Genomic DNA, 8,291 nt, shown 5'->3' with positions numbered 1-8,291 from the left:
GATGGATGATTGACAGGTGGATCGACAGATGGATAGATGGATGATAATACATAGATGACGAGTGGATGATTGATAGATGATGGATGGATGGATCAATAGATACATTGATAGGATTGATTGATTGATGACAGATACATAGAAACTGATAGATAAAAATTGATTGATGATAGGTAGAAATTTGTTTATTGACGATTGATACACAGAAATTCTTTGATAATACAGAGAAATTGTTTGATGATAATAGATACATAGAACTTGATTGATGATAGATTCATAGATGTATAGACAGTCGTATGGCTGATAGATGATCGATACATGCGTATATGAGAGACATGATTGATAGATGCACAGATGGACTGATAGGTGCATATGGGTGGATGAAAGAGTGGGTGGACAGATCGATGATGGATGGATAGCTCACAGGTGATCGATAGATGATCGATGACCAATAATATGCAGATAACGGATAGACGGATCAATACATAGATGATCAATAGACGATCGATAGATGATTAATAGATGACACATGAAGGATGATCAATAGATGCGCAGATCGTGAAGAGATGGACCGATCGATAGGTGATCGATAGGCGATACGTTGACAGCTGTGCTCAGCTGGAGCTCAACATGCGGACCAGGAGGAAACTCAGGGCCCAGGGTGCCGCACACGCCAACACGTCACCGTCACACATGACCGCAGGGGACGCACGGGGCATCACACTATCTACATGAGACTTCCTCGGGGCAGCCGGCGTTGGAAGCGGGCCGTGTTCACTCCGGGGCACAGGACACACGTCACGGCTTCACTCACCCAGGAAGGAAGTGGGGGGAGAAGCTGGGGGGAACAGGAAGTGGGGGGAGGAGGAAGTGGGGGAGAAGGAAGTGGGGGGAGGAGGAAGTGGGGAGGAAGGAGGGAAATGAAGGAGGGAAATCTGACGTTCACTCTGCAGCTTGTTATGATTTTTCTTTGCTGTCTTCCCATTTTTGCACACAGCCCAGGTCTCCTTGTCCTCAGGTGCTTGACTTAGTCCTCCATGCTCAGGTGTTTTAGTAAGTCCTCCACGCTAAGGTTCTTCACTTAGTCCTCTGTGCTCAGCTGCTTCACTTAGTCGTCTGTGCTCAGGTGCTGTACTTAGTCCTCTTTGCCCGGGTGCTTCACTTAGTGTCCCGTGCTCAGGTGCTTTACTTTGTGCTATAAGCAGTCCCTGGGCGCCGGGCGAAGCGCTTTCAGGAGCACTTTCCCCGCCCTCCACGGCCAGCCCGCGCTACCCTGACCCTGTCCCAAGTAGAGCTTGGGGCCTGCGGTCCAGAGCACCGGCTGCTCCCTCAGAGGAACCAAGTTCGGGTCTCAGCACCCACACTGCCGTGCTCAGACTCGGGAAAGTCCAGCTCCTGCCGGAGTCGCGGGTGCTGCGCTGGCTAACTGGGTTGTTCTCTGCCTGACAGGCGAGTCCGACACAGAGGATGCCGGGAACGTCGCCTCGGGAGCTCAGGCACCGGGTTCATCATGGGCGCCTCACTTCCGGGAAGACCACGTGCCGGAGAGACCAACACCCGCGCTGTGCGGTGGGCGTGTCGGGCGCGGCTGTCCATCAGGATTAAGCCCCTCCCCCCACCTGTCACTCATCATAAGAAGCCATCCGTGGGACATCGGGACTGTGGGCAGCATCACTTCCAGGATCTGTCAATCAGGATTAAGCCCCTCCCCCCACCTGTCACTCATGTTAAGCCATCTGCAGGACATCAGCACTGGTGGGCAGCGTCATTTCCCGGACCAGTCAATCAGGATTAAGCCCCTCCCACCACCTGTCACTCATCTTAACTAGCCATCCACAGGACTTCCTGACTGCTGGGCGGCGTCATTTCCCGGAGCCTGTCAATCCGCATTAAGACCCTCCCCCACCTGTCACTCATCCTAAGCCGTCACGACTGTGGGCAGCGCCATTTCCGGGACTCGTCAATCAACACTAAGCCCCTCCCCCACCTGTCATTCATCTTAAACCTTCCTCAGGACGTCAGGACTGGTGCACAGCGTCATTTCCGGGGACCGCTCAATCCCCATTCAGCCCCTCCCCCCACCTGTCACTCATCTTAAGTCATCCTCAGGACGTCAGGACTGGCGGCCTACGTCATTTCCGGGGGCCATGGCGATCCGGGTCACCCCGTTCCCCGCCCACAGGCCCGGTTCTTCCTGTCAACACTTACCGATTTCTTTGTTTGTCATCAGCCGTCCCGCGTCAGCTCAGCCTCCGTGACGTCATCGTCCCCGTGATGTCATCCTTCCCGGCGGTGATGTGTTCCGTCCTGTCGATGCCTTCGGCCGCCCCTGTGGTGACGTCATCTTCCCGGCGATGTTGACGTCATCCGCCCAGCCGGTGCCGCTGCCTCCCGACCCACTGACACCCTTGTGCCCCGCGCTCTGCGCTCTGCGATCGACCGCCAAGTCTACGCAGCGCTTCCCGGCTTCGGGCCGTGTGCACAGCGGAGCTCACATCCCTGAGACGCCCTTCCCACCCCAGGGGCCGTGCGCAAAAGCGAGCCGAGCGCGGGCCCGAAAGTCCCAGCAGGAGGGCCGCGCAGGGGGGCGTGCTGCGTCATCAGGCGATTGCTGCGTCATCAGGCGGATTGCTGCCCCCCTCATCCCCGTCAGGCCGCCCAGGCGTGAGTTTCAGGAGGATGTCCCCACCCCCTTCGTGGCCCCCGTGAGCATTTTCTACCAGTTTCTTAGAGGCCTCGTCCGTGTCGTCGTTGCGCCGTGTTGTGACGTCATCGCTTCCGTGTCCTCGTGAGCCGCGAGGGAGGACCGAGCTCAGACATTATATGCCAAGCCCAGAAAATAAAATATTTTTGAAACCGCTCTCGGGTCCTGGTGCAGGCGGAACCCGGGTGTGTGGGGGAAGGTGGGGAGAGGGGTAAGGAGTAGGGGGGGCGAAGAAGTCACACACCCCGAGACGGGGTAGGTACTTAGTCTGCCAGTACTGTTGACAAAGCACTCGAGAGAAGAAAGGAAGTGGGTGCTGGGCAGGGTTCCAGGAAGGCTAGCCCACGCTCACGGGGCTCCTGAGCTGATGCAGAGCATCATGGGACCGCAGGGTGGGGCAGAGCTCTTGTCATGATGCGCAGGAAGTAGAGAGGACACTGGGGTCCCAGTGTCCCCTTTAAGGACACGCCCCCATGACGCCACTTCACCCTCCAGCAGAGCATCACGGGAGCATGGGATGGGGCAGAACTGTAGACGTCATGGAAAAGCGGAAGTAGAGACAGAGGCCGGGTCCCAGGGTCCCTTACAGGCCAAGCCCCGATGACGTCACTTTTCCCACCTTTTCAAGCTCCCCCCACCTCCTATAGCCCCGAACTGGGAACTCAGGTGACGTCTCGTTGACGTCATAACCACGATAGTCATTTGGTTCGCAGCAGCGATGACGTCGGTGTCCCATATGCTGTCTCTCTAACAGTACTCCGAGGCTCGGTACTTTATTCAAAACAGACATGTGCTGAGTTCATATCCTGGAAGTGGTAGGGTGTGGTACTAGGACTCGGTTCCTCTCAGTGTTCTGAAGGAAGAACGTAGGTGAACACACACGAAACACAAGTGCAGAACTAAGCACCCAGCAATCAGCCCACCCTCCTGAAAGCATGGCCTTCTCACAGGAACTGACTGCTGGGTACTAAGTCATCACTCTGAAAAGCAGGATCCCAGTGCTTATGAGCCTGCCTCACAGTCCTCCGCACACCCCAACTAATATTCCCAATAGACTTTCCGGGTAGAGTGCTCACTGAGCATGCGAGAGGACCTAATGTGGTCCTCAGTACTGCATTCCTGGGGCATGGCAGGGCTCCATGCGATGCCAGCACTTGGGAGGTGGGATCAGGAGGATGAGGGGCTGAGGGTCAACCTGGGCTACGTGATGACGTCATATCAGGCGGTGCTGGGCGCACAGTCGCGGAGCCGAGACCATCCGAGTATTTTAAGTCTTCCCAGCCACAAAATTAGAGCAGACGTGTGACTGTACGTGTGAATCCCAGGACGGAGGTGCTGGATTAACATGCACGGTCAGCCCTGAGCGCTGGCGAGGACAGAAACGGGGGCCTGTCCCCCAAAACCCGGCGGAAAAGACAACCGGGCCGAGACCCGCGGCCTCGTCTACACCGCACAGCCTCACGGTCCCGACGTGTGAGCGCCTGAGTTTAGTAGGGCCACTTTCAGGAGCACCACTGAGGGTGATGGACAGGAGCCTGTGACTGAGAGGAGCCCCGGTGAGGGTGACGGACAGGAGCCTGTGATTGACAGGAGCCTGTGATTGACAGGAGCCCGGGTGCGGTGATGGACAGGAGCCTGTGATTGACAGGAGCCCGGGTGCGGTGATGGACAGGAGCCAAAGGCACAAACAGGTTGCATCAACAAAGCCCGCCCCCAGCATGACTGACAGCTCGTGATATGCGGAGCCTGGCGCCCCGCCCCCCTGCGACTACCAGCCGCTCACCACAGGCCCCGCCCCCGTGACACGCCCACTTCCTCTACAGCCCTGGTCTATCGCTCTGGCATCATCGTCCTCGTCGTGTTCATCGCCGCCATCATCATGATGACATCATCATGACAGCATCACCAACATCATCCCCAGCACCATCGTCATGACATCACCATCACCGTCACCACATCACCATCATTGCCGTTGTCATGACATCATAATTGCCATCATCATCATCATTGTCATGACATCATCAAACACAGTCATCATCATGTATGTCTATGTATCTCTCATCGATCGATTACCCATCTCCCACTGAGCTACCAGCACTCTATCCACTGAGCCACAAGCACTCTACCCACTGAGCTGCAGGCACTCTGCCCAGTGGGCTACAAGCACTCTGCCCACTGAGCTACAAGCACTCTACCCTCTGAGCCACAAGCACTCTGCCCACTAAACCACAAGCACTCTACCCACTGATCCACAAGCACTCTACCCACTGAGCCACGAGCACTCTATCCACTGAGCTACGAACACTCTATCCATTGAGCTACTAGCATGCTCCTCACTGAGCCACAAGTACTATGTACTGAGCTACAGGCACTCTCCCCACTGAGCCACAAGCACTCTATTCACTAAGCCACAAGCACTCTATCCACGGAGCCACAAGCACTCTACCCACTGAGCCACAATCACTCTATCCACTGAGCCACAAGCACTCTACCCACTGAGCCACAAGCACTCTACGACTGAGCTGCAAGGACTCAATCCACTGAGCCACAAGCACTATGTACTCAGCTACAGGCACTGTATTGATTGAGCCATAAGCACTCTGCCAACTTAGCTACAAGCACTCTATCCACTGACCTACAAGCACTCTGCTCTCTGAGCCACAATCACTCTATGCACTGAGCCATAAGCACTCTGAGGAGTGAACCACAAGCACTCTATCCACTGAACCAAAAGCACTCTACCCACTGAGCCACAAACACTCTATCCACTGAACCAAAAGCACTGTACCCACTGAGCCACAAGCACCTTGCCCACTGACAAGCACTCTACCCACTGAGCTACAAGTACTCTATGCTCTGAGCTACAAGCACTCTGCACACTGAGCCACAAGCACTCTACCCACTAAACCACAAGCACTCTACCCACTGATCCACAAGCACTCTACCCACTGAGCCACGAGCACTCTATCCACTGAGCTACGAACACTCTATCCATTGAGCTACTAGCATGCTCCTCACTGAGCCACAAGTACTATGTACTGAGCTACAGGCACTCTCCCCACTGAACCACAAGCACTCTATTCACTAAGCCACAAGCACTCTATCCACGGAGCCACAAGCACTCTACCCACTGAGCCACAAGCACTCTGCCCACCGACAAGCACTCTACCCTCTGAGCTCCAAGCACTCTACCCACTGAGCCACAAGCACTCTACTGACTGAGCAGCAAGGACTCAATCCACTGAGCCACAAGCACTATGTACTCAGCTACAGGCACTGTATTGATTGAGCCATAAGCACTCTGCCAACTTAGCTACAAGCACTCTATCCACTGACCTACAAGCACTCTGTTCTCTGAGCCACAATCACTCTATCCACTGAGCCATAAGCACTCTAAGGACTGAACCACAAGCACTCTATCCACTGAACCAAAAGCACTCTACCAACTGAGCGACAAGCACCTTGCCCACTGACAAGCACTCTACCCACTAGGCTACAAGTACTCTACGCTCTGAGCCACGAGCACTCTACCCACTGAGCCACAAGCACTCTGCCCACTGAGCCACAAGCACTCTACCCACTGAGCCACGAGCACTCTATCCACTGAGCTACGAACACTCTATCCATTGAGCTACTAGCATGCTCCTCACTGAGCCACAAGTACTATGTACTGAGCTACAGGCACTCTCCCCACTGAGCCACAAGCACTCTGCCCACCGACAAGCACTCTACCCTCTGAGCTCCAAGCACTCTATCCACTGGGCCAAAAGCACTGTACCCACTGAGCCACAAGCACTCTGCCCACTGAGCCACAAGCACTCTAACCACTGAGCCACAAGCACTCTAACCACTGAGCCACAAGCTCTCTGCCCACGGAGCCACAAGCACTACATCCACTGAGCCACGAGCACTCTGCCGACTGAGCAACAAGCATTCTACCGACTGAGTTACAAGGACTCAATCCACTGAGCCACAATCACTATGTACTGAGCTACAGGCACTGTACCGATTGAGCCACAAGTACTCTGCCCACTGAGCTACAAGCACCCTATCCACTGAGCTACAAGCACTATGTACTGAGCTACACGCACTGTACCCACTGAGCCACAAACACTCTACTCTCTGAGCCACAATCACTCTATCCACTGAGCCACAAGCACTCTACCGACTGAGCTACAAGGACTCTATCCACTGAGCCACAAGCACTATGTACTGAGCTACAGGCACTGTACTGATTGAGCCACAAGGACTCTACCCACTGACCGACAAACACTCTATCCACTGAGCTACAAGCACTCTACCCACTGAGCTACAAGCACTCTACCCTCTGAACTAAAAGCACTCTATCCACTCAGCCACAAACACGATGTACTGAGCGACAGGTATTGTACGCACTGAGCTACAAGCACTCTATCCCCTGAGCCACAAGCACTCTATGCACTGAGTTACGAGCACTCTATCCACTGAGGTATGAGCACTCTATCCACTGAGCTACAAGCACCATGTACTGAGCTACCGTCACTGAACCCACTGAGCCACAAGCACTCTGCCCACTGAGCCACAAGCACTCTACACAGAGCTACAAGCACTCTATCCACTGAGCCACAAATACTATGTAGTGAGCTACACGCATGTACCCACTGAGCCACAAGCACTCTGCCTACTGACAAGCACTCTACCCACTGAGCCACAAGCACTCTGCCCACTGACAAGCACTCTGCCCACTGACAAGCACTCTGCCCACTGACAAGCACTCTGCCCACTGACAAGCACTCTGCCCACTGACAAGCACTCTGCCCACTGACAAGCACTCTGCCCACTGACAAGCACTCTGCCCACTGACAAGCACTCTGCCCACTGACAAGCACTCTGCCCACTGACAAGCACTCTGCCCACTGACAAGCACTCTGCCCACTGACAAGCACTCTGCCCACTGACAAGCACTCTGCCCACTGACAAGCACTCTGCCCACTGACAAGCACTCTGCCCACTGACAAGCACTCTGCCCACTGACAAGCACTCTGCCCACTGACAAGCACTCTGCCCACTGACAAGCACTCTGCCCACTGACAAGCACTCTGCCCACTGACAAGCACTCTGCCCACTGACAAGCACTCTGCCCACTGACAAGCACTCTGCCCACTGACAAGCACTCTGCCCACTGACAAGCACTCTGCCCACTGACAAGCACTCTGCCCACTGACAAGCACTCTGCCCACTGACAAGCACTCTGCCCACTGACAAGCACTCTGCCCACTGACAAGCACTCTGCCCACTGACAAGCACTCTGCCCACTGACAAGCACTCTGCCCACTGACAAGCACTCTGCCCACTGACAAGCACTCTGCCCACTGACAAGCACTCTGCCCACTGACAAGCACTCTGCCCACTGACAAGCACTCTGCCCACTGACAAGCACTCTGCCCACTGACAAGCACTCTGCCCACTGACAAGCACTCTGCCCACTGACAAGCACTCTGCCCACTGACAAGCACTCTGCCCACTGACAAGCACTCTGCCCACTGACAAGCACTCTGCCCACTGACAAGCACTCTGCCCACTGACAAGCACTCTGCCCACTGACAAGCAC

The 8,291-nt window shown here is 55.0% G+C and overlaps 1 long non-coding RNA gene across 1 annotated transcript in view; it reads left to right on the top strand.

The window, feature by feature from the left end:
* The window catches only part of LOC115067678, a 1,858-nt gene extending 1,594 nt beyond the window's left edge, over positions 1–264 (top strand). The window contains exon 2 of the long non-coding RNA XR_003847051.1: positions 17–264. This is a non-coding gene — a long non-coding RNA (uncharacterized LOC115067678). The remainder of the gene's footprint in view (positions 1–16) is intronic.
* Positions 265–8,291: the final 8,027 nt, after the last annotated feature.

Source organism: Nannospalax galili, unplaced genomic scaffold, assembly GCF_000622305.1.
Source record: "Nannospalax galili isolate Female #2095 unplaced genomic scaffold, S.galili_v1.0 scaffold3027, whole genome shotgun sequence".
In the NCBI taxonomy this organism is placed as follows: Eukaryota; Metazoa; Chordata; class Mammalia; order Rodentia; family Spalacidae; genus Nannospalax; species Nannospalax galili.
The sequence above is the reverse complement of the archived record's forward strand: the minus strand, read 5'-3'. Positions and strand labels throughout refer to the sequence as shown.